The 27,038-nt window shown below is 47.5% G+C and overlaps 2 long non-coding RNA genes across 5 annotated transcripts; both read right to left on the reverse strand.

Moving 5' to 3' along the window:
* Positions 1-534: 534 nt before the first annotated feature.
* Positions 535-7,076, reverse strand: LOC140624627 (uncharacterized). Its single transcript, XR_012024091.1, has 3 exons — positions 5,450-7,076; positions 3,052-3,163; positions 535-1,491 (listed from the first exon to the last, which is right to left on the reverse strand). It is a non-coding gene; the product is annotated as an uncharacterized lncRNA (long non-coding RNA).
* Positions 7,077-7,212: 136 nt separating this feature from the next.
* LOC140630199 (uncharacterized) lies at positions 7,213-25,498 on the reverse strand. Of its 4 annotated transcripts, none has more exons than XR_012028008.1 (4): positions 24,748-25,498; positions 24,156-24,380; positions 9,608-9,762; positions 7,645-9,167 (listed from the first exon to the last, which is right to left on the reverse strand). It is a non-coding gene; the product is annotated as an uncharacterized lncRNA (long non-coding RNA). The 4 variants fall into 4 exon arrangements; XR_012028010.1 differs by having other exon boundaries at positions 7,646-9,167; positions 24,156-24,880; positions 25,108-25,498; XR_012028009.1 differs by lacking the exon at positions 7,645-9,167 and adding an exon at positions 7,213-7,621 and having other exon boundaries at positions 24,156-25,498.
* Between the last annotated feature and the right edge of the window lie 1,540 nt (positions 25,499-27,038).

Here is a 27,038-nt window from a genome sequence, read left to right on the forward strand (position 1 = left end):
TGCTCCCTCTCCTGGAAGAGACTCTGCCTATTTAAGTTCAAGCCGCATCAACCAACATTGTCCCAGGGACTGGGCCGTGCTACCTGTGGGAGGGCAGAGGTCAGGGCAGTGGAGGGACGGTGAGGAAGGAAACAGGTGGTCAGAAATAAGTTAGAAGCAATATTTTTTTTAATTTATTCATTCAGAGAGAGACAGAGGCAGAGACAAAGGCAGAGGGAGAAGCAGGCTCCAGGCAGGGAGCCCGACGTGGGACTCGATCCCAGGTCTCCAGGGTCACACCCTGGGCTGAAGGCGGCGCTAAACCACTGTGCCACCGGGGCTGCCATAGAAGCAATATTTAAGAAGCTTTTGTGTGTTACAGGGGGCCTGGTACCCTTTGAAACACTTCAGTAATCCTGTTTGGTGTTCAGGTGGGTATTTCTTTGAACTCTAAGTGAGCTTTATAGCGAAACGGGCCGGCCCAGCTCCTGTGGTTACACCAGATCAAATTCCCCACAGACCCCAGGGCCCTTCTTACTCTACTCCTGCCTTTCATCCACACAGGACATGCCAGCACCTGCCGCAGGTCTCATGTGAACACACGCTGCCAGGGTCCCTGCCCTCTGCACTCCACCACTGTGATGACCGACTCGTCCCAATTCACTCAGGATTTTCCCAGTTTAAAACCAGAAGTCCCACATCCCAGGACCCACCTCATTCCGGGTGAACTGAGTTTGTTACTGTTTTCACCCTGTAGCAGAGGCTCGGCACTGTGTCAGCTCAAGGCTGGCATCCCTGTTCAAGTGACAGGGCTGCCGCAGGGCAGAGGCAAAGCCATCCCTGCAAGCCCCACTCAGTCTGCATGAGTGTCCAGCTATCTCCTGACCCGCAGCTTGTCCCTATCCAGGAGCACAAGGTCCCGCTCCCGCTAGCATCAGGCCGGCCAGCCTTTGCCCATCTCTTCTATTCAGGTTGGCCCAGTCTCCATTCGGATTTGGTATCAGACAACAAACACACGTCTGGTTTGTGAAGAATGAGGAATGTCGCAGAGCATATGGCACTTGGTCCCTAAGGAGGGAAGGAGGTTACTCCACGCAAAAGGAACCAGTTTCTAGGGAGGGGACTATGACTGTTGGGGGGGACAGCTTCCCCCTGCCCTGGCCAATCCCTACCCATCCTCTCTTGCAAGGGCATCCAGGTGTGGCAGGGAGGCAGGTGAGGGCCCTCCCTTTCCTCCTCTGTTCCCGGCCTCCTGACACTGAGGGCCGACCCCAACCGTCTGCTCCTGGTTCATCCTCTCTCTTCCTCTTCATGTCATCATATTAGCTGCTCACCCAAAGTTCTAATTATCTCTTTGTATTTCATGTGAAACGAGAGCTTTAGAGACCCAGAGCCACCTCTCCCCCCTTCTATGGTGGGCCTGACAATTGGAACAGAAGTCTTTGGAATGATAAATCTTCTTTATTAAGAGTCCTTTGTTTAAGAGCATCAGCCGCCTTCCATGTCAGGATGCTACAGACACACAGGGGAGAAAGGGCAGGTCATGTCACAGAGCAAAAAAGTCTTAGACAGCTATTCTTTTTAAGTTTTTTTTTTTTTTTTAATATCAACTGAGCAAAAGGAATTCTCCACTGCATTTCTTTCTCCAAATTGATTTAACTCAATGCAAGTGGGCTACTGTTCAGACTTTGGGATAGAGTCCCAGAAATGAAAGTGAGGGGCACAGTGACCCATTCATTCATCCTCTTCACTCAGCATCACTCATCAAACACCTGGGGCAGGTGTTAGGTGTGAGGCACTGGGCACCAGGACCCAGGGTGGTCCTTGTCCTTGCAGGAAGCTGAGTTCACACCAGAGTGCAGACTCAAACAAAGCCCGTATGCTCCAAGCCAAGACATCTGTCCAGAGTGTGGGATGCCCCTCTAGCCACGACAGATACGAGTGCTCCAAAACCAAAACAAAAAGAAAACTCTAGAGGAAAACTTCCAGAATTCAGTGCTTATAAGTTTCCCATGGAATATTCGATCTCTGTTTTAAACGAATTTACATTTTAAGAAATATGAAATATCATGTTACCAAAATAAACTTGGACTCCAAATTTCTAGGAGGAACAAGCTTGAGCTTTCGATGTTCCACTTACTCTGCTCCATTCAGGTGGGTGTTGAGCTTGTGTCTCCCTAGCTGATGGGCTGAGGTTGACCTCTCCCTCTCGCTGACCCTTCAGGCTCTCTCAGTAGCCACGCTGTGTGCTGTGTGTGAGGGTCGGAGCCCCAGCTATGCACCCAGCTGTGCCCAAGGCCTCATGCTTATTTGTCCTTGAATGCAAATTAGAGCCCGATACTCCAGTCTCCAGCCCTGTTTTCTAGGTTTGCAACACCTGAAGGCAGCTACAATCACACACTCCTGTCTGCATTCCTGTTTTCCTTACATAAGCCACTATGTATGTCTCCAAGTGTTATACTTCATCAGATGTTTCTTTATGCTTTTAGAAGGAGAAGCTCCATATTATCTCAAACTACCATTTTCCCGGATCTAGGCATTTGTTTGCAGAATTGTGACTACTTTCACACAGCTGATGCATTTCTTCCAATTATAAAATATAATGTGTTCTCATACTGTTCGGAGAATGTAAAACCCCAAAATGGAGAACAGAGGAGTCAATGGAGAGAAAGCTTTAGAAAGTGCAAGTGTGGCTATCATTGGTTAACAGGGTTTCATTCAGAATGATCACAATTAAAGAAATTGCTACAATGGGTCGGAGGACACTAAAGAAACATTGTGGCCCAAACCCTTGTGGGCCCAAACTCACCATGGCAAATAAGTTTCCCAGGTTTCAGGCTTGGTGGTAAACAGAACTGCGGCTGATTCCAACCGCCAAGGGCGTGGGGAAGACAAGCAGAGCATTCTAAACTGTACCCCACCTTGGCCATCAATTGCCTTAACGACTTTACATATGGGCCGAGCAAGAAAACACTTTTCACATGTCAAAAAATATCTCCACAAGCTTTTCAAATCACGCCTTCCTTTCTCTCTCGGAAGAGGATGTATAAATGTCAGGGTGAGATTTCTTACCTGGATGGTGTCTCCAGTCCTGGAAGACCACTCCTGCCAGGTGAGGGGACCAGGCACTTTGATAAACTGCGGTTCTGAGTTTCAAAATTATTAGCAAGATGGTTGGCTTCCACTGAAATAGGAGTTTTTATTTTAATTTATATTGTAATGAAAGCTTGTAACAGTACTGTACCATAAACACAAACAGCACAATCTTATAAAAATTTCATCTTTATCTATTTTGGGGAGAAATAGTCCTGTCTGCCTAATTGAAGCATCTGTCATTCTGACATTAAATAGTGCATCTTTGGTCCTTTTATTATATTGTGGTGCATTTCTCATACACTGTTAAATTGAAATAACGCTGCTCGCTTGGAGATAAAGGAAGATAATAGGTATTTTATAATGAGGGGGAAGGAAGATTCATCTTGAATCAGGACTGAGAATTGCTTTATCTTTTTCCTGGGGTTTGCTGCCCTAAAGGGAGTTTCAGCTCGTCACATCTCTCAACACTCCAATAAGAGAAGGATCAAATGAGAAACATTTAGACAAGCATTAGAAATGCGATTGCCGACCGTCACTCATCTGTGCGTCCTGGGAACTGCTTTTTATGAGCAGTTCACAGAGGCAGGGCCTGGGCCCATCCACCCACAGCATTTCCACATTGAAAATTGAATCCCATTTACTATTTTTAATAGTCGAATATGTCTCCCCAGAGCTCCCAGTTTTTGTTTACTAATCTATGAACATGTTTCAAGATATTTGACCCAACTCACTCTCTATTTTGGAATTGGTTACCGGAATAAACAGTTTTCATAAAATCACAGAATTTCAGTGGTTGAAATGACTTAGAGTCATTTATTTGAAACATCTCACTGGTGCTTGAGTCCCCTCTGTAGCTGCCCTACAAAACCACCCTCCTTCCAGGACTTAAGTATTTCTAGGCTTAAGAGTTTGACTGAGATTTCCCAACTCTGATTTCCAACTCTTCTGTGTGACACAAGGCAGGGTACAGTCTCTCTATGCTTTTGCTTCCTTGTCTGTGAAATAGGACTGATAAAAGCACCTAATAATCCTCCTAATACTGTTTTTACTTACCATGGCACCTATACCTTCTTTAGCTTCTGATAATTATAGCTGATTAAATAATCAGGTGATTTTTTTTTCACCAGGTGATAAATCATAAAAATCATGGCAATGATGCTGGTTGTGATGATGATGGTAATGAGGGTGATGATGGTGATGGTAATAATGAGGATAATGATGATGGTGGTGATGATGGTGATGGTGGTGATAGTGATAATGAATATGATGATGGTAGCAGTGATGATGTTGATCATGATTCTGATGAGGACAGTGGTGATGTGATGGAGATGACAGCAAACCAACATTCACTGGGCATTTGCTAAGTGATGCACTGTTTGAAGTGCTTTCATATATTCACTCATGTTATCCGCACAACAATCTCATGAGGTAGGGACATAATTACAAATCAGGAACCTGGGGCTTACATTTATTAATAACTAGCTCCAAAGTAAACAAATAAATAAATAACTAGCTCCAGGCCACCCACTTGGTGAGGTGACCCTACTGGGATTCAGACTTAGGCAGAACTTCTATTAATCAGCTCTGCACAGCTTCTTCTTTTTCCTTTTCTTTTCTTTTTTTTTTTTTGTTTTAAGATTTTACTTATTTGTTCATGAGAGAGAGAGAGAGAGGCAGAGACACAGGCAGAGGGAGAAGCAGGCTCCATGCAAGGAGCCCAATGCGGGACTCGATCCTGGGATTCCATGATCACACCCTGGGCAGTCACTAAACCGCTGAGCCACCCAGGGATTCCCTGCACAACTTCTTCTTGCAATGATTGCACCAATTGGCCCTCTCTTCCCTGAATGCCCAAGGGCAGTGGCCTGAATGCTGAGAGGGAGCCTCCTCTCAGTATCCCAAGGAGAGGAGACCAGATCTAAGGACAGCTTGAACAGTGCTCTCACTCAACACAATGAGTTCCTCAAATAGGGCAACAAAGCCAATGGCCATGAATTTCCCACCCTATGCTCAGTAGAAAATGGTTTATTTTGAGAAGGAAATGTTCACATAAAAGATGAATTATACTGTTGAACCAGATCCTGAGAGTATGATGCCTCATCTTCATCTTTGTACCCACAGACATTCGAGGGGAGAAAGCAGCTCCCAGAGTCTTAGTTGTGGGTTAGGAATGGTAAGTCACCAAGAGGCCTCCTGCTGAAGCATTCTGTTATGCATTTCCCAGTGTTCCTTCAACCCTACTCACTGACCTGTGAGCCAGCGGGGGAATGTTGTAAGCCCAAAGTGTTCAGTTTAAGTTTCTAAATTATAGTTTTAAATGTTTAAATTATACCAACATTTCCCTCAGTTGGACTCAGTATTATGTAATAGCTACCTTACATTTCCTAAAAGGACTTGAATGTAAATCTCCCTGAACCATGAACCGTGGAAACAGCATGGGTGCATCTCGGGTCTCATGGAGAGCAAGAGATGGATCTGCCTCATTTCTCCAGTAACCTGTGGGTAGCAGGGGTTTTGACAAGATAAGTCACTTGACTTAGTATTTCAGAATAATCACATTAAGTGTGTGACCCTAAAGACTCTTTTGCTGGAGATGAAGACTCAAATAGAGTAACAATGACAGCTTCCACCCCATGCCACAGCCAGTAGAAGCCAGGCCCGGATGAGTTCTCAACCCCAGCAGGCCAAATTCTACTTGAGAACCGGTCTGTGCCATGACTTCAGATGGAACCTATGAGAGTAGTGTTCCCCTCCTCATTGCTAAAGACATCAAACACACACATGCTTGCACACATACATGCATCTATGTATATACACAGTCACACACAAATACGTGAGTGCATGCACATGAGCACACTCACAGGCTATGATGCCCCACCTTGTGGGGTCTCCAGTAGGCAGCTCTGGGCATGCATGGGACATGGGAACGCCTCTCTGGAGCCTAATGTGCCCTTCAGACATATTGTCAATGCCTTGGTGAAGACAGACCATTGGAAAGGAGGGGACCTGGCTCACCTCATCCCCACATCAAGCTGGGAAGAATTAGTCCCTGGGGACAGAGCCAGGACAGTTGGAAGAGGGGACTTCAGCCTTGGAGAGGCTTTTGGTTTCTCCATCCTCACCTGGGCAGGTGCACCTGCACAGTAAGTGCATCCATGCCCTGCCTCCCGTTCTGCATTTCCAGGAATCCTGGGGCCTGGCAGGAGGTGTGGATAAAGCTAAATGACCTCCAGAGGCCCTCAGTACAGTCCAGCCATCCATGAACTGGGCTCTACTGGAGTGATAATTTCACATGAAACCTTGCATTCCCTTATGTGTATGTGAGAACGAAGACTGCCTTCCCAGCTCCCAAAAATGCCTTCAGTGGTCTGATTTCCATGGGGTTTTCTTTCCTTAGCCTGATCATGAACCCAGTGCCCAGTAAAGCCTGGCAAACAGGTGCAGGACATATCTGTTTGAGTTCATGGTGGACGATCACTCAGACTTTTCTGGAGAGAGGTTATGGGTTCAATCTGTGTGAGGTATAGGGACCAGCATTTAGGTCTGAGTATGCAAGGCATGAGCTGGGGTCTTGGTCAGGACCTGCTGGGAAGCATTCATGGTAGGCATGGGGGCTAAATGGTACACTGTCCTATTCTTTCCACTAGTAGGTAAAATGAAACCTGGGTCCCTATCCTCCCATAGAGAGACTGAATGCATGAGGACCATGGGCAGACCACACATAGAAATAGAACTCCAACCCATGACTTGCAGCCACCTGCCAACAAACCAGCCCCCTGTATACACTAACCAGCTGAGGAAGCCGGGCTGCTGTGAGTCAGACTCATAGGAAGTCAGACTACCATCTCCAGTAATAACACAGGAAGCAAAATAATAACTTTTGTAACAATAAGCCCCCAAAGGGGTCAAGATTTGATAAATAATCAACAGCTTAACCAACTTTCATCCCAGCTTCTAACTCAAGACCAACCAGAGAAAGCCAAATGTGCCCCCCAACTAATCACATGGAGTATCCCTATTATAGCTGGTACCACCAGCTCCCCAGGGTCCCAGCCCCCATCAGGGCTTACTCAAAACCTCTTTCTCACCATAAAGCTCCCCCACCCCACCCCGCCTGCTTTTGAGTCTTCCCCAAAATACAAATGATGTCGCTGAGCCCCCGCTGCAACACAATCTGAACAGGCGGATCTGCTGGTTCTCTTGTGGGTGGTCTTCCTTTCTGTTCACACATAGAACACATCATCCGAGGCCAAGCAGAGTGGCAGCAACCTGCGCCTTAGTGTCCCCTCTGCACCATGGGACAAGCCCATAGGAGGAGAAAGGCCACAGGAGGCATGTTCCTGCAGCAAGTGGAGGAGTTCCCAGGTGGTCTCGAAGCCTTGAGATCACTGTGTCCATTTGCTGAATGCTGAGAGGTGAATGCAGGTGAGCAGAGTGACCAGGTACAGGGGCAGGAAATCGGGAAGAAAGATACTTTCTTTCCAAGGTGTTTGTGGCAAGTGGACTGGAGTGGGTGCTGGGTTGGAAGCATCTTTCAGGACACGCACTGTCGTGAATGAGAAGAGGGCATTTCTCAGCTTCATTATATCATTCAAATTTCTGCCACAGTTAAAGTTTGCTCTCATTATTTTATTATTCAAACTGCAGCCTTGTTCATTATCTCTCCCACCTCACTGCCCAAGTCAGCCCCAGTGGGACCCTCTGAGTTCAGAAAATCTTGAGAACTCAGTGATGGGGGGTAAGGATCAGCCTGGAAATAAGGGCTTCTGGGCCTCTCAGCTCTTGAGGAGAAGCCTGACCCGGTAGGAGTGAGAAGGGAAGGAAAGCTGGCTGAGATCCTGGGAACGTACTGAGTTTGAGTCTGGCTGTCCAGTCTGGAGATGGGAGTGTGGCTCTGAGGTCAGACCAGATACATGGCCCAGGGACTCGAGAGCAGGACAGGGGACAAGCTGGACCCAGGGACCATATGCCTCCATCAACACGGGCTGCACTGGCCAACCACCAACCAGGTGGCTGATATGGCACACAATTACTTCTCACTGTCCTGGAGGCTGGAAGTCCAAGGTCACAATGCTAGCAGACTCAATGTCTGGTGAGGGCCTGTTCTTTGGCTTGTACACAGGTACTTTCCCACTGTGTCCTCACATGGAGGAAGGAGTAAGGGAGACTCCCGGGGTCCTTTTATAAGGGCACCAACTCCTTCATGGGGCTCCACCCTCATGACCTAATCACCTCTCAGAGCCCCTCCCACCCAACCCCATCCATGACCTCGGGGGTCGGGATTTCAACATGAATTTGCAGAAGACACAAACCTTCTGTCCCTACCAGCATCTGCACATGGGCAATGATTGAGTTGGCCCCAGGCCAGCCTCAGGAAGACTGAGTAGGTGGCCATGCCAGACCAAGCCCAGGAGATGCTGGTCACCCTGGGACCAGGCTCCAGGAAATGTTGGCGGGAAGGGGCAGCCAGCTGTAGGACAGCACATGTGGGGTTGTGGAGGGTGGCAAGAACTGGAAGGTGGGAGAGGTAGGAAGGGGTAGGTCCCAGCAATGTCATAGCACCCAGTGAGGAGCCTGCTGTCAGCAGTGGCACCATGAGAGGTCAGAAGGGAGGCCAGACTAGATACAGCAAGTGCAAGGATGGGTTTTCTAGAGCAGGGTGTAAGCAGAACCACCAGACACAGCAGGGCTGGGATGGTGGTGGGGAGGACGTTGAGGCAGCTGCCCAGGATGTATGGACGAGGAGAAGGAAGAGAAGGGAAGACAGGGAGGAGGTCAAAGGGGAGAATGTGGGTGAGTGGGACACCTCAGGCAGGGGTGGGGGAGAGGGGGGTGTCTTTCGGGGCTGAAACATGTCAGGTCTCTCTCATGTCTCCTTCTGATCCTGTTCTCTCCTCGGCTGCCACTCAGAGCCTAACCCCAAAGGTCCCCTTTGAGGGTCTTCACATCAGTCCTGAAGGGCAGGCTGCGTTGCTCTACACATGCCTCTAGGTCTGACAGCACACTGGGGGCTTGCACATGGCTGGCACAACTTATGATGGGAACAAGATGATCAGAGATTTTCTGGAGTTTCAAATTAGTTACGTTGCTTCCTGGGATAAAACAAAACCAGACAACAAAGTTCAGGTCTAACAGGGTCAAGCAGAAGACCCAGAACTCAGCTACAATTAGCTGCAAGCTGGGTGAATGGAGCAGAAAGTAGCTACGTAACCAAAACCTATCAGGTTGCCGTGAATGAGCTCAGCATCCACCAGAACACCCAGCCCGCCCTAATTACTTGGCAAATTCTAATAACCACAATCTCTGAAAATGAGATAAGTCATAATCTCCCACCCACTTTGATGTGAGTGAGGAGAACTGGATGCAAATAAATGTCCATGGACCCAAATGCCCCCACAAGGGGACATTGAGCCACAAGTAGCTTTAGGAAGGAGATGCAGGAGGAAAGCAGGCAGCCTGGATACTTTGGAAAAGGAAAGAGCCCATTCATTCACTCTTCAATCCCCACTTCACATCTCTGTGGAATGATCACCTGTGGCAGGCATGATGCTTGTCGTCCAGGGAATGTGGAGACTTGGGGCATCCGTGTTTGCTAATGTTTTGGAGAATGAGCCTGCTTGTAATTCCCAGCAGCAGCTCAGCTGGTCAAGCTGATGATGTGACCTCATCCATGTCCTCACGTTGCTTCTGAAACAGAATTCAAGGAAGAAAGGACCAACACGACGCTGAGGGCCATGACTATCTGATTATCTCCTCTTCCTGGCAGAGGAGATGGAGTAGCCAGGGGATGAGCCCAAGTGGCCTAACTTCAACAGGCTTTGAGCCCCTACATGACATTTGTCCCTCTCCTCCATGCTGAGGACATAAAGTCAAGAAAGAGAATGTGCTGGTCTGGTCACTATTTGTGGTTGCTACAAAGGAGTATTTTATATTAAGAAGGTGCCATTTGTCGGCCAGTTTGGGAGCTGTAATTCGTATGGGGGATTGATCTCACACAACAGAAGTGTTACATGACCCCAGTGGTCATAGATCTTGGATATCCAGGGACAAATCCCCATCTCTTGTCTCTCTATTCTTTAAAATAAGGCTGATTGATCCCACGCATGACTTAAATCTGGACCCTTGCAAGACTGTGTATAAATAAATTTAAACATCAAGGAAAATTCTGTCAGAACACACACGGGGTTTGATGCTTGGTTTTAAAAAGGATAATCTCCACGTCACATTGACAGACATTACTTTTCAAAGGAGAAGTCGTTAAGTAAATGTTGTTCGGATAATTTCATAATTGCTGGACATAACTGGAGAGACCTACGGGCAGCAGAACATGAGGATCCGGAATCACCTTCATGGAGGTCGCTTCTTGGCAAACTCAAGGGGTCTCACTTGGGAGTGCTCAGATGCCAGCAAGGACAATGAGAACACTCCATCTTAAGGGCAACAAAGTGAAGACCCAATGTCCTGCAAACAGGAATGAAATAGGCTTCTCCATCTCGCAGTCACGGCAAAGCCTGATGGATGCTTCCCTTCAGAATCAACCGCAAACTTTAGAGATTTGGAAGGGAGTTTGTGGGGAGGGGTGGCAAACAAATATTCCCCCAGCTGGTTTCCCCTCACATTGAGATGTGTAAATAATATTCTGTAATAACGAAAGTTATGAACCAACAGTTCATATGGAGAGGAGAAAATATTGGCAAATAAAAACTCTCATTGCCCAGAACATAAACCATCATCTCTCCTGAGACTGACAAATGGAAACACTTACCTTGTCCACCAAGAGGTGCAGCGACTGGGGATGGGGCAGGGGGGTGGGGCACAGAACCAGGAAGACCAGCTCAGCCCCCAGGCTGGGCGTCAATCCATTTGTCAGCCCTCCATGCACACTCGAGGTGGGTGCTTAATTGCTCATAAAAATGATTTGCTAGGCATTTAGTTTTTTTAATAAGCAATGGGGTGGGCGGCAGAGGATGAGAAGATGAAGTTCCTCAGAACGTTGGCTTTTTACCTTTCAGATCAATGAAAAGAAGCCTGTGGTAAGGGAGGTGAGCCAGAGGAGGAGTCAGGGGAGGGTGATTTGGATGGAGAAAGAGGACAGACAGACACAGCTAGGCTTGCCTCTGGGGAGGTCCCAGTGCCAGCCAGGGATGGCTGCACCTGCCTCCAAGCCCTTCTACCAGGCTATGTGTTTGTGAACAAGTCCATGTGTGTGGTTGTCTAGCATCAGCCCACGAAAGAAAGAGAAGGCTGATCCCCACAGGCATTGCAGGAGGGTAGGAGGGAGAGCTGCAGAGTCTCCCGGGACCCTTCCTCCTCACGTCTGCCCTGGACACATTTAAGAACAATACAGCACGATCCCAGGGCTGGGGCAGGAATCTGCAGGCGGAAGCCTCATCCATCTTGCACATGGCTTCTCCCCATACATCAGATAACCCTGGCACATGGTAGGTACTCAATAAAAAAAAAAAAAAAAAAAATGTGTCTAGGGTAATGGACGCTCACGAAGGATCCAGTTTCCGTTTAGGGAAATCACATTTGGAATTTTAAATAAACTGAAGAATTCTGAGACCAGAAAGGACAATTGGCCAGCATCCCACCCGTCAACCCCCAGTCATTGAATAGAGCTGTACCTAATCCCCCCACCATGCACCAAGTACGCCAAGATGTGCCCCAGACCTCCTGGCCTCTCCTTGCTGTAGGCTGCCCCAAAAGACCACCAGCCCAAACATGTCACAGAAAACAAGCCGGACGCCTCGCCGTCCTCTGAGTACCGTTACCTTCTCCCCCGTCCCTTCTTGGGGCTGCACAACCCATGCTGAGCAGCCACCGGGCAGAAATGTCAGCTCCTAAATCAAAGACATACATCACCGGCTGCCCAAATTAACACATTTTATGGAGCTGTAAATGATTTTATGATAAATAGGAGCTGAGGGTTATGAATCAGGTTATGCAATCACTTTCTTCCCCTCGGCCCAGACCCCCGTTGCTTTCAATTGAGAGGCAATACAGGGGGCGTGGAATGACATTTAGTTACATTAAATTGCAAACTCGCCTTTTTCCTTGCTGTGTTCCCCACATAAAATAAGGATTAATGCCCCTTCAGCAACTTGCAGGCCTTGCCCCGCCGAGGTAAAGGACTCAGGTGCCCCTGGGTCGCCGTTAGTTAATTCATGAGGCTCCGGTCCATCTCAGGGAGCCCTAGAGGCCACATCTGGACAGCGCTGGGCAAAACTGGCTGCTCATTAGACAAGCCGCTGACAAAAAAAAAAAAAAAAAGAAAAAAGAAAGAAAAAGAGGAAAACAGTGCCTCAAATGTGGGCGTGCTCCCGAGTGGGCTTAGAGGACCAGGGAGTCCCACCGCACACTCTGCTGGTTGGATACTCCATCATGAGTAGGTTTACGCAGATGCCAGGTTTGTCAGAGGATACCATTAGGCCAACCACAGAACATTCTCCCCAAAGTAGCACAGGGTGGGGTACCATCAGGACACCAGGGCTTATAAAGGACTATTGTCCTGGAGAGAGAGAGCTAGAGGGGAGGGAGGGGAGGTCAGGCAAGAAATAACTAAGGAGACATGTGGATCCTGGCTCGCCAGGGTCAGCACCTGTCACATCAAGGGGAAGTCTCAATTTGGAGGCTCCCAAAAAACTGATGCACAACCTGGGTGCCCAGTTTTCCTGAGATATGCAGAAGTCATCCCTGCAAAAACATGGCAAGACTCAATCCGGCAGTCAGAGCACAGGTGTACCTCGGACACACTGTGGTTTCGGTTCTAGATGGACACACTGTGGTTTCGGTTCCAGATCAACACAACAAAGCAAGCCAAATGAATTTTTTGGTTTCCCTGTGCATATAAAATTTATGTTTATATTATGCTGTGATCTATGAAGTGTGCAACAGCATTTTGTCTTCAACGCTATAATGTATGTACCTTAATTAAAAATACTTTATTCCTAAGGACTGCTAACCATCGTCTGGGTTTTCAGAGAGTCAGAATCTTTTTGCTGGTGGAGGGTCTTGCCTCGATTTGAGGGCTGCTGACTGATCAGCGTGGTGGTTACTGGAGGCTGGGTTTGCTGTGGCAATTTCCTAAAATAAGGCAGCAATGAAGTTTGCTGCATCGATTGACTCTTCCTTTCACGAACAATTTCTCCATAGCAGGCAATGCTGTTTGATAGCATTGTACCCATAGGGAAACTTCTTCCAAAACTGGAGTCAATCTTCTCACACCCTGCTGCTGCTTTGTCAACTCAGTTTACGTGATGATCTAAATCCTTTGTTGTAATTTCATCATCTTCACAGCATCTTCACCAAGAGTAGTTTCCAGCTCAAGAAGCCACTCTCTTTGCTTGTGCATAAGAAGCAGCTCTTCATCTGTTCAAGTTTTATCCTGAGATTGAAACAATTTGGTCCCATCTTTAGGCTCTATTTCTGGTTCTAGTTCTCTCGCTGTTTCTACAGCATCTGCAGTGACTTCCTCCTCCCCTGAAGTTCTGACCCCTTCAAAGCCATCGATGAGGGTGGGGGTCCACTTCTTCCAAACTCCTGTTTGTGTGGATATTTTGACCTCTTCCCATGAATCATGAATGTTCTTAATGGCATCTAGATGGTTAGTCCTTTCCAGGTTTTCAGTTTACTTTGCCCAGATCCATCAGAGGAAGCACTGTCTATGGCAGCCATAACCTTAAAAAGTGTATTTCTTAAATAATAAGACTTGAAAGTCAATATTACTCCTTGATCCGTGGGCTGCAGGATGGATGTCGTGTTAGCATGCATAAAAACAACATTCTTCGCCTTGTACATCTCCATCAGAGCTCTTGAGTGACCTTGTCAATGAACAGTACTATTTTGGAAGGGATCTTTTTTCCTGAGCAGAAGGTCTCAACAGTGGGCTTAAGATATTCAGCAAACCATGTTGTAAATAGATGTGCTGTCATCCAGGCTTTGTTGTTCTATTTACAGAGCACAGCAGAGTAAATTCAGCATAGTTCTTTAGCATAATTCTAGAATTTGCACAATGGTAAATGAGCATTGGCGTCAACATACCAGCTGCATCAGCCCCTAACAAGAGAGTCAGCCTGTCCTTTGGAGCTTCAAAGCCAGGCACAGACTTCTCCTCTCTAGCTGTGGGAACCCTAGATAACATCTTCCAACAGAAGGTGTTTTGTCTACGTTGAAAATCTGTTGTTTCCTGTTGCTGCCTTCATGAATCCTCTTAGCTAGATCTGGAGAACTTGCTGCAGCTCCTCTATCAGCAGTTGTTGCTTCACCTTGTGCTCTCATGTTACGGACATGGCTTTCCTTAAACCTCCTGAACTTACCTCTCCCGGCTCCAGACCTTTTAAATGCAGCTTCATTCTCTCTCTCAGCCTTCAAGAATTGAAGAATTAGAGCCTTGCTCTGGATTACGCTTTGGTTTAAGGAAATGTTGTGGCTGTTTGATCTTCTACCTAGACCACTACAACTTTTCCCATATCTGCACTAAGGTTGTTTTGCTTTCATATTCATATGTTCACTGGAGTAGTACTTTTCATTTCCTTCAAGAACTCTTCCTTTGCTTATACAACTTGGCTGTTTGGCGTGAGAGGCCTAAGCTTTCTGCCTGTCTTGGTTTTCAACATGCCTTCCTCAACTGAGCTTAATCATTTCTAGCTTTTGATTTAAAGTGAGAGACATGGACTCTGCCTTTCACTTGAACACTTAGCAGCCATCGTAGGGTTATTAACTGGCCTAATTTCAATATCGTTGTGTCTCAGTGACACAATGAGGCCCGAGGCCCAAAGAAGAGGAGAGTGATGAGGGAACGGCCAGTCAGTAGAGCAGTAGGACACACTTAACATTTATCAGTAAAGTTTGCCATCTTATGTGCATGTGGTTTATGGCATCCCAAAATAATGAGTGTGGCAACATCAAAGATCACTGATCACAGGTCACCATAAAAATATAATAATAATTATAAAGTTTAAAATACTGTCACAAAAATGTGCCCCAGAGACACAAAGTGGGCAAATGCTATTGGAAAAACAGCACCAATGGACATGCTCAATGCAGAGTTGCCACAAATCCTTAATTTGTAAAAACTTGATACGTGTGAAACATAGTAAAACAACATGGGCCTGTAAACTTTTTAACTTGGAGAAAGAGGAAGGGGAACGCTAAAAGAACTTAAGTGAGAGTTAAGTTTCTTAGATGAATGGATGCGTTGTTAAGTGTGAAGAAATTGGGCAGAGAATCAAGCCTTTTCAATGAAAACCAGAAAAAGTTTCTCCAATCTGTGATTTTCCCCATTAAGTAAAACTACAGTTCCCACTTGGCCCAAAAACCTAGAACAGAATAAGGCATCTCTCTTGCAGATTCTAGAATTGTAAATAAGTCAAATATCTTCTCACTCTTCTTCACACCTACCTCATGCCCAAAGGCATCTGAAAAAAAAAAAAAAATCTTCTTGGCCAACTAGTCCTGAAAGAACTCTCATTCTTTGGCTGAAACTCCCATCTTTGCTAATGACATTCCACATCTTGAGAGGGCCCCAGACAAGGAAGCAAGGTCAGCTGCAGCCTGTTTGGTAAGGAAAGCTGACAGGGAAACCCCCAGTGGAGACAGAGGGGCCACAGGCTCCGGGAAGGCGACCCCAGGCACATAAGCTTCAGGCATCTGGGGTAGCCTATGCTAGTTCACAGTATATTTCAGAAACAGAAACAGTAAGTGAGAATTCTGGAAGTAATAGATCAGCCTATAGGCTCAGAAACAAAAAAACGACAACAAAAATAAATCCACCTTTTTGGAAATGAATCCCTGTCTCAGGTCTCCAAGGAGAGGTCTGAGCCTCCCCTCTTCCTAGATAGCAGGAAAAGCATTATACTCGGCTTGACACACTCAGAAGTAAGTTAAAGAAAAAACAGTGATAGATGTGAGCAATATTGAGACAAAGGGAAAGTTCACAATGAGGGCACTCAGCACATATTCCACTGTTGATGGGAACAGAGAGCTCCCCCTCATCCAACCATCAATGCCAGATCCGGTTGACATTTGCCGCTTGAGTAGCAATGTGTATACTTGAAAGCTTGGGGTTCCTTCTTCATCACCAATAGACTTTTACTGCACAGTTACTATGTTCTTATCTATGTCACTAGTGAGGGAAAGGAGAGAGCAAGGATTTTCTAAAGATCTAAGTCTTAAGGAGTTCACTAGGAAATCTAGGGTATACACATGCCCATTTTCACTGGCAGGCTTTAGCTGAGTATTAGAAACTTGAGATGCAAATAGACATCCATATTCTAGACAGCATCTCCCCTGCCCTCCTGCTTCCACTCTGCAGGAAAAACAAAATGCAAAATATCTGAGGAGGCCAGTATGTGGACAGAAGCCACAGACTATTTCTGTAATCCCTACCACAAAGCTGCTGGGTGGTGCTAGAAGCTAGGAGAGCCCCTTTCAGATATGATCAAGCTTCCATCCATGATGCCTATAGCCAAGAAGGAGATAAAAAGGACCACTGTTCCAGACCAGCTTTTCCTTGCATGACGTGCTACTCCCAGACCACCCAGAACACCTGTCAGAAATGAAAATTGCCTGGACCCAACCCAGCCCTTCAGAATCAGGACTTTGGGCGTTAGCCCTAGAAACTTGCATTTATGGTTCCCAAATGCATCTTTTGCACAAATGGATTTGAAACAGTGCTCCTCACTACTGTGGCTTCCTTTGAAAGTCCACACCTGTGCTAGACACAGGTCCTAACATCACAGACACACCATACCTCTGGGCATCTTCTCTGCCCCTCATCTGTCTGTACATCCCAAAAATAACATTCTAGGAAGAGAGGATGGAGGGGGACTTGGCCCTATGCCTCCCTCCAGCTCCTGGAGAGGATGGATCCTCTGACATCTATCACCATGTGATGACTCATTTAGGGCTGTCACCCCACCTCATAGAGCTCTACTCAGATAGGGACCTAGCCTGGTTTGTGCACTGCCAGATCAGCAGTGCCTGAGGACATACCTGGCACCAAGGAGGAGATAGATGAGAGAGGGGTCAGTAGGTGAATGTACAAAAACCCCACAACCTTCCTCTCACGTGATTCACTAGTCTCTGCTCCCAGTATTCCTTTATGGTAACAATAACATCATGTTCCCACATCCGCAATGGGCTTTAGATTATAAAGTGCTTTGCTGCACTCAATTCTATGACCTCAAAATGGCTCAGAGCTCAGTCAGTGGGGAGCTCAGGGGGTATGCTCCCCCGGAGCTGGCAGAGCTGGTAAGTCACTAACAGCGATGTGGAGTGGCTGGGCAGACTTCTGGGAGCTGGGAAAACACGCACAGTGAGCCTGGAATTAGGCCTGTACTCAACTCAGCAAAACAGTGTGTCACCTTGAACCTCCACAGGAACAGTCTTCATAAAACCTGCAGGAGGAGACCCTCTCCCCAGGCACAAAGTCCAATTCTCCACCTACACCATCAGCACCCCTCACCCCCAGGAGCTCTCTTCCGAGCTGGGCAACAGGAAACCTCATTCAGCATCAGGGCAGAGGGCAGTGGGGAAAGGCACAGAAGAATGGGTCCAATGGCCCGAGAATTAATACCCAAGCCCACTATGGTCCCCCAATGGCCAAGCTGACCACCTGCCATGCTTCTTTGGAAATATATGCCTCATGGAGGGGAGGTAGAGGAAGGGCACAAGTGCCTTGCTCTTGCCAATGGACCACCAGCAGAAACAACCTGTCACTGGAAGTGATATCCAATTTCCCACGTGAAACCTCCCTGCAAGAACAACCTAGATGAGGCACCTGGATGGCTCAGTGGTTGGGCATCTGCCTTTGGCTCAGGTCATGATCCCAGTGTCCTGGGGTAGAGTCCCACATTAGGTTCCCCACAGGGAACCTGCTTCTCCCTCTGCTTGTGTCTCTGCCTCTGCATGTGTGTGTGTGTGTGTCTCATGAATAAATAAATAACATCTTAAAAAAAAAAAAAGAACAACCTAGAAGGCCCCTTGTCCCAGACAATGAAGCCACAAACTGGAAGAGCTGCTCCAGCCTGGATCCCTGTGTGACTGTGTGGAGCAGAGCCTATGCTGACCTGCCAGGCCTGAATTGGCAGGGTGCTGTGGCTATGGCTTGGCTACAGCAGCATAACCTGGCCTTGGTGCAACAATAAACATGATCCAACTTATTAAATCTCAATCCTGGGTTCACAGCTCTTTCATTTGCTCTGTGATCAAATATGAATTATACATAAAGCAGCCCTGCTCAAACCAAGGTGAACCATTTGTCACAGGGAAAAGTGCTTGAATCCTGAGCTGAACTAGCCACCTTCTTTTATAAAACAACATTTTTACTTGAAAAAATAGTTAAGAGGCAAACTATGGTCATTCAGATTTGGGTATTTGGCAGAGGTTCTCTCAGTATATATAGAGTGAGCCTGTCACTCCACAGGAAACAACAGGCAGCATTTGTTACCAATGATAGAATTCAGGCTTTCAAGCAAGAATTTTGGGAGACTGGTCTCCACCACCATGAGCTTGACAGCTTCCCAGTGCTCAGGGGTTTTTCAGATTAAGTAGAGGGTGATATTGATGAATGTGACTTCTTGAATAATGAGATGGGTTGACATTTGGAAGACATGTAGAAGGCAGTGAAATGGTATTTTCCACATTACCTGTGTGCTATGTTACAAAATCACATGTACCCACTGAAAAAATGGATTTTGATGTCACAAGAAAGAAAGCATTGTTGATAATGGTTTCTGAGTCCACACTGCAACCAGCCTTTAAAGAACTACCACTTGCCGACTTTCATTTCAGCATCAAAGTAGAATATCTACAATTATTTGTAGAGCATCCACAGAATACCTGATAAAACCTTTTAAAACACCCTGTTTTCCAACTACATACCTGTGTGAGGCTGTATTTTCTTCATATATTTCAAACAAAACAACATATTGCAACAGACTGAACACAGAAGTCCTCCTGAGAATCCAGCTGTCTTCTATTAAAGCCAAACATTAGAGAAGTTTACTGAGAAGTGAAACCATGCCATGTTTTTTACTATTGGGGGTGGGGGGGACATATCATCACTCTTCCCAAACGTGGTATTTGTGTCAATAGGTCATTGGGTTTGTTATTGCTATTTTTAAGAATTGACAAATATATAATTTTTAAATGTCTCCATTTGCAACTTAAATAAAATAAGAATCAATAGATATAACCCACAATCAGAACTTCTTTGAGAACCTCTAACTTTTATGAGTACAAAGTCATTCTTTTTTTTCTTTTTTTTTTTTCAAAGTTATTCTTGATTAACTTCCCACGTGGGTCCCCACGTCTAGCTCTGAGCAGCCTGAGGTCCTGTGAGGGAGGGGACCATGCTTTATTCTGGTGTCTGTGTGGGTCCTAGCCCCACAATCATGACCATGGTGTGTGCCACATGAGTGGACAAAGGAACAAGGTTTTCCCTGTGGGTGGGACAGTCGGAGACAGAGACAGACAGTCAAACCACTGCCTCCAGAGAGATCCGCAGGAGCTCTTTGGTATCCCTTCTGAATCCAGGTTGAAGAAGGAGGCACCACCCTCCAGACCACAGCATTCAGGGTCCCTCAGGGTACCCTGGATCTCCTGAGATGGATGATCCACAGGCCATCTGCCTCCCAAAGCCTCAGCAGCTAATTGAGATTTCACTGAAACCAAAAGGAAATAGGAGTGTGCCATTTAAAATTATGAAAAACAATTAAGAATGTTGTACTAAAAGCTACATTAAAGTGTAAGTGCATTTAATTGGCTCAATATAGTCACAGTTTGATATGATTGACAAAGCACTGAGCAGCAGATTAAAGGTTTCCCAGACTGAGCTGCCCCAGGGAAAATCCTCCTGGGTCCCTGTGGACTCTGCTGGACAGGGCCATCTCCCATCTGTGCTGGCACCCAACCCAGCAGCAGGGAAAAAGGATCATTGCCACGAAGACAAAGGCTGTACCTTCACACAACATTCCTCTTTATCTGTCTGATACCCGCTCTTTTCCCGAAAGAATTTGGGGGCTCTTTTCATTTTGCTCTTAGCATCTTTCTGTGTGTTAACTTCTTTCAGATGTAACTCAAGGGGAACAAGATAGATATGCCCTCATCTTTAACTGGGGCTACAGATACTCAGAGAACATGTGACCTGTTTAAGAAATGGAACAGCCAAAGTTAACCCAGATCCTCTTCAGGCCTACAAACACAAAGGAGCCAGGGATCTTTTCTGATCTTTCAGGGGTGGTAAAACTGGCTACTTCCTCCTCCTTGACTCTTGGCCATTTCTGAGGGGAAGGTACTGGAGATGTGTTAGAGCAATACTCACTAGCTGCTACAACAGTGCCAAAATGTCTGTAGCTTAGCAATAAAATGTATTTCTTGATCACCAAAGCATAATTTGCAACAGGCAGCAATCCCAGCAGCTCTCCATAACAACGTCCCATGTATCTAGACTCTGGCATCCTAAGATTGCCACAGGAACTGGCAGGGGATCCTCCCTTTCATCCGCATCTGCATCCCATCAGCAGACTCAGTCACAGGGTCCTGAGTTCACTGCAAGAAAGGTTGGGAAATGTACCCTCCTATGGAAATGTGCACAGGCTCTTCTACGACCCACCCTCTGGTCTCCAATATTCTCTTTGTCCTTTCTCCCACACAGAGGACATCCAAAACCCCACCTGGTCACTGCACACAGCACAAGTGCAAACTCTCCAGGGAGGCTCAGAGTCTCCTCCAGCAGGTCTGGGTGGCAACCTGTGAATGAAAAGGGCAGCTATCAAATGCCTAATGCACACACACATGTAAGTACCCGATATCTGACTATGGGGCAGCACCAAGTTCACCCCATCAGACCAGAGTAGCAGAGGAGATAAGCAACATAGCTCAGCAGCCAAGAATCTTTAAACAGAAATCAGATCACATTCTCCTCCCTGTTCAAAACTCTGCAATGGCTCCTGACACACCTGAAATTGTCCCTGTGGAACACAGTACTGAATGGGGCCATCTCTGTCCCCTAAAGTAAAACCCTGGTCCCTAACCAGGCATGGTAGGCCCTAAACACATGTCTGACCTCAACACCTACCTTGTTCCATCTTCGCAGTCCTAAATGGCCACTTTCACCTTCCCTTCTTCCTGCCTCGGCACTTTTATGTCATCATTCCCTCCCCACTTGTTTTCACAGCTAGCAACTTCTCATGATGTAGGTCCTCACCCAAATGTCTAATCTTTAGAGGGGATGTCTCTGGGAGCCCCTGTACACTGCAGATCCGTCCCTGTGTTTGTTGTCTGTACAACTCCTACCACAACTTGATGTTGGGTTATGTATGCATGCACTGCTGGTTTTCTGTCCCCTCCATGAGGGAGGACAGGAACCACATCTATTTGCATCACATCTATGCCCCCAGGACATACCTGACATTCAGTAGTACTCAGTGAATGTTTGCTGAATGAACAACAAATGAAACAAACCAACATTTCTCAATCTGTTGGTCATATTAATATCTTCTAAAAGTAGATTCTTCAAAATGATAAACTTTTGTTCATCAAAGGACACTACCAAGAGAATGAAAAGACAGCCCACAAAATAGGAGAAAATATTTGCAAATCATTCATCTAATAAAGGATTAATACTCAGCATATACATAAAAACTCCTGCAACTCAACAACAAAAGAGTAAACAATCCAATTCAAAAATGAACAAAGGACACAAATAGACATGCCTCCAAAGAAGACATACAGATGACCAATAAGTGCATGAAAAAATGTTCAACATCATTAGTCATTAAGGAAATGCAAATCAAGCCACAATGAGAGATCACCTCACACCTATTAGGGTGGCTGCTAAAGAAGCAGAAAACAACAGATGTTGGTGAGGATGTGGGTAATTGGGACCCTTGTGCACTGTTGGTGGGAATGTAAACTGGTGAAACCACTGTGGAGGACAGTGTGGAGGCTCCCCAAAAAGTTAGACATGGAATTGCCATATGACCAGCAGATTCACTTCTGAGTATACACCCAAAACAATCGAAAACAACCCAAAACTTGAAAAGACATTTTTTGTACACTCATGTGTGTAGCAGCATTATTCAAACAGCTAAAAGGAGAGACCACTCTAATTTCCATCAACAAATGAATGGATAGACAAAATGTGGTCTATCTGTACAGTGGAATATTATTTAGCCTCAAAAAGCAATGATATTCAACCGTAACAATATGCTAAGTGAAATAAGCCAGACACGGAAGGACGAAGACTATGATTCTACGCCTATGAGGCCCCTGGAGTAAGCAAATTTATGGAGGCAGAAAATGGAGGGAGTATCTCCAGGGGCTGAGGAAGAAGCAGGGTGGGGGTGGAGGAGGTGTCAGTGTTTCATGGGAAGAGTTTTCATTTGGGAAAATGAGGAAGTTCTGGAGATGATGGGGGTGGTGGTTGCACAGCAAAGGGAGTGTATTTAATCCTACAGAACTGTGCACTTGCAAGTAATAAAGGTGGTCAATTTTATGTAAGTATATTTTACATCAGTAAAGAAAAAAAGAATGAAAAACAGTAAATTCTTCATCAGGTCAGGGAAGTGCTGGTATTCTTCATAGTAAAATTCTAGAGAACACCGAGGAAGAAAAGCATTCAGTTATGTATTGTCCAATGTTTCCCGACTCACCCGACCACAGCACTTGTGAACCTTTTTGCACTGTGCCTATTTCATACAAACAGTCACACTGGGACACTTTCATCTTAGACAGTCTCCTAAGGGCCAGGCACTGGGTCGGGAACTGATGAATGGGGTAGACCTGGTCTTACCTCCATGGGCTTCGCAAGCTAGTGAGGGACACCGTGGCCCAGAAAACCCATTAAATTTCTGGCATGGTGGAAGGTCATTGTTTTCCATTTTCTGGAGGCTTCATGAGGGGCATACGGGTGGTTCCTGCCACCCAGCACCCCCTGCACCTGAGTAGGGCACCCTAGACTCTCAGAGCCTACATCTGCAGCCCACGGACCCCCAAACTACATGGAGGCAAACAGGGGCAGGCAGACAAGTGGTCTCCATTTCTTCCTCCAAAGCCATTCAGCAGCAGCCCAGCTAGGACCTTCAAGACCTGCTCAAGGGGGCAGGCACCTGACCTTCAGGACTTCACCAAGTTCACAGCAGTTCCCATGTCTTGAGAACAAGCCAGGCTGTGATATTTCAGAGCTTGTTTTGAGGGTGGGGGCAAGGGGCCTAAACAGAGGCTGCCCCCCTTTTCTTGCACCTCCCCAACTCACCTGGGGCCCACCTGGGGCTCCAGCAGCTGCTGGAAGTGGTGATCCAGCCCATACCAGGGTGTGGTGCCAGCACCCAGGGCTCAAGTGGTGTCTTGGCCACACCAGAAGCACCAGCAGACTGCTTCTGGCTTCCTCCCTCTGCATGCCCCTTCCCAGACAAAGAATCTGAGAGAAGAGCCACACCGTACCCTAGCCTGGAAACTTCTTGGCTCAGAGGGAGCAGGTGGAGGTCCTTGGCCAGGAGGTCCTTGACCAGGCCCAGGAGAGGCTACAGAAAACCAGCCTGGGCTGCTCCAGGCTGACCCCACACCACCCATCTCCCTCATCACAGGAGGACAGTCCTTCTCTCAAGCCCCTTCTGGAAATCTGATTCTTCAACATCCTTGCTTTGACCAGAGATATCTGGTGCTTTCCCCTAAAAATGAGAACAATTCCAGCAGTATCTGCTTTAAAGAGAGGCCTCTGAAGACTGAATAGGGCCATCCATACTTGGCACATACTAGGTGCTTTATCTGTGTGCATTGTCAAGACCCATGAAGTCAGACTGTGTGCCTGTTTATGGGCCTTTCATAAATATTTGCTAAGTGGAATTCATGGATCTATTTCTCCTGAGAATTTAAGGAAACCGAGACCCAAGCTGTGACCACTTAGCTTTTCCGTGATATTGCATCTCTGCTCCACTCTTGACTTCGTTATCTGCAGCTGAGACTTGACTGCTTCTTCCCTGTCACTGAAGATGAAATGACATTCCTCCCAATATATAGACCGTTTGCCATGCAGGAGACCCAGAAATCGCAGGGCACACTCATCCTGCACTTACCAGCTGATTTTGCCTTTTGCCTCACACGAGCACCGTGACTTGGGGCCGGGAGAGCAGCTGGTGTCGCTGCCCACGTTTTGCAGATGATGAATCCAGGTCTCGGGAAGGTTAAGTGATTTGCCCATGGTCACCCAGCTAATTAGGGAGAGCAGAGCAGCGGGGTTGTGAAGCCGACTCCTTTCACTGGGGTCTCTTCTGTGCACTGCCCCTAAAACACGCTTCCACCTGGGAAAGCGATTCGAAGTTGGTCTGAGTCACCGTCAGTGTGAGAGGCTGGAGTTGCCTTCCAAAAAAATTCCAAGGGAAATCACCTACTCTGGGAAAATAATAATTCATGGCATCTAACTCAAAACGTGTGCTGGGCTGGCTACGCATCCCATGAGGGATGGCAAGGGCTGCTCTAAATGCTGGTGTTTCTCCAAATTGGGGCCTGAGGCCAGCTGCTCTGCCTGGCTCACACCCTGCTCATTTCCACTTTTTCCAGCTCATCCCACACTCCTGAGTCGTCACAAGAGCAAGTGCAAAGCGGCACTGAGATTCGTCTCCAATGAGCTAACAGCCCTGTTAATGTCCCTGCGTGGCTCTAATTTACCTCTGCCTTTGCCGATGCTCAGAGAAAGCTCGGTGACTGCCACAGAGTTCACTAAGGAGCATCATGATGGCTTAGTCTCAGGCCCCTCTGTTCTGTCCAAACAGATCAGCTTCCTGGGAACGTCGTCCCTCACCTGGTGGGGAAATGGGAAGGTGACCACTTGTGAAGCTCATGGGTCCTGTCACCTTCTCAATTAAAAGTCGAAGACAGCTCCTCTCCTGCTCAGCCTCCCATCAGCCCCAGGTCACGCCCTCCAGCCTCCAGGCCGTGGTTAGTGCCTTCCCTAAGGAGTGCTCCCTGAAAGGTGCCGCATTATAGGGTCCCCTCTAGTGCCGCGCCCTGAAATGTATTGATTCCTACTTCACAGCTGAAGGGCACTGATCTGGTCACGAAAGCTCCGAATGCGGTTCTCTGATGAGGGCCTCTGATTGGAGAATTAGTCATTGATCTTCCCAGAGACGTTTCAGAGAAGAGCCTTCAATAAGATGATCCAAACTCATTCTGGCGTGCTGAGGACTTAGCCAGCAGGGAACGAAGAGATTCATTCCTCACCCACCTGAGCCACCGGGAGGCCCACCTGCTAAGTCTTAGATTAAAGGATGGGAGTGATGAGAAGCCCTAAAAGGATGTTTCTGACTCCAGTCCCCACGCACAGGTCCCAGGGTCACGTCGAGTGTCAAAGGATTACCTGCCTGAACCCCTGTTTCTTGCCCCCTGTACTGAGTTGAACAGTGTCCCGCTCAAACTCACATCTACCCATGACCTCAGAATGTGACCTTATTTGGGAAACTCTGGCTTTGCAGGTATAATCAAGTCATCACTGAGGTCACATTGGATGAGGGTGGGGGTCCTCAGAGGACAAGGGAGGGCTGGACACAGAGGCAAGGATCCATGCAGAAAGGAGGTGAGGTGGTGGTGGCAGGGGCGGCTTCTACTAGCCAAGGATGGCCTGTGGCCACCAGTTAGGAGCTGAGGGGAGCCTGGGATAGAAGGAACCAGCCCTGCCCTCAGCTGGATCTCAGACTCCTGGCCTCCAGAGCAGAGGGAGAGTCATCTGTTTTTTCATGCCCTCCCAGTCTGTGCTGGTCCTTTCTGGCAGCTCCAGGGAACTAACCTCATGTGTCCCCTGTGCCCCCCAAGCACAGCTAAGCAGGACTCCTAAGCTAAACAGCTGCTGAAATAGGTTTCAGTTTCTGCTCTGCATTTCTTCAGGGAGGGAGAGGGACTTGCATTCCTTCATTCCTTGAGACAGAGGCTTGGGAGCCCCATCTGCCTTCTGGAGTCTATTCAGAAGGCAGCTCCAGGACCCCTTTGTGACTCACCCCACCAGGCAGGGTCCCCTAGCTCAGCACCTCATGCTGCCTGTCATGCTGGCTGGAGCGGTGGTGGACAGAGAGCTCCAGGGACAGGGAGCAGAGCTGGCCAGAGGGGGACACAGATGCCATTCCCACCAGCCCTCCGCTGCTTCCTGCAGGATGGGAGCACGGAAACACTCCTTAAGGTTCACCCTGAGAGCCACAATACAGAGATGGAGGGCAGACTGAGGATTCTCCCTGGTTTGCAAGGCCCAGAAACATCCCGACAAACAGGCACAGAGGGAGGCATTTCTCCTAAAACCCCTGGCTCAGCAGCAGCTCCATTCCGGTCAGGTAAAGCAAGTTTCAAAGGACTGGTCCTTCCACTTAATTAAGGGTCCCACACACACACAAGGCTGGGGCCTAATTTGACAGTTTTGATCAGCAATTTTAAGACCATCTGGAAACCGAGACACTGGAAACTCCCGCCAGCTCTTGAAATAACTCAGCCTGGCTCTGTTCACCAGTGAGCACAGCCGGCCCCAGAGCCTCCACGTCCAGGATGCCAGGTGGGGCTCACAGAATAAGTGAGATTTGGATACAGCCAGTGTCAGCCTCCTTCGTGCAGGACAGGGGCAGGGGTCCACACCCTGCCCAGGGCCAGCCGGGTCTCCTGACTGCTTTCCTTGGAGGCAGATTCTCCAGCACCCTGAGGACAGTCACTGGTTTCCAGCCGACCTCTGTACTTGCCCTCTCCTTCCCTGGCCACATAACAACACTTTAAACACAGAAGCTTTGCCCTCATATCCTAAGGGGTTCCCCCCACTGCCGAGCCCCACTCAGCCTCCGTCCTCCTCAGGGGCCAGGCTTCCTTCCTCTCTCAATCCCACAGTGAGACTTCATGGTCTCTGAAGCCTCATGAGCCCCAGAGCAGAGCTCTGTCCTTCTGGGAGGGAAGCCCTGCTACCTGCCCTCCTCTGCCCTCATCCAGATGAA

Source organism: Canis lupus, chromosome 3, assembly GCF_048164855.1.
Source record: "Canis lupus baileyi chromosome 3, mCanLup2.hap1, whole genome shotgun sequence".
Classification (NCBI taxonomy): domain Eukaryota; kingdom Metazoa; phylum Chordata; class Mammalia; order Carnivora; family Canidae; genus Canis; species Canis lupus.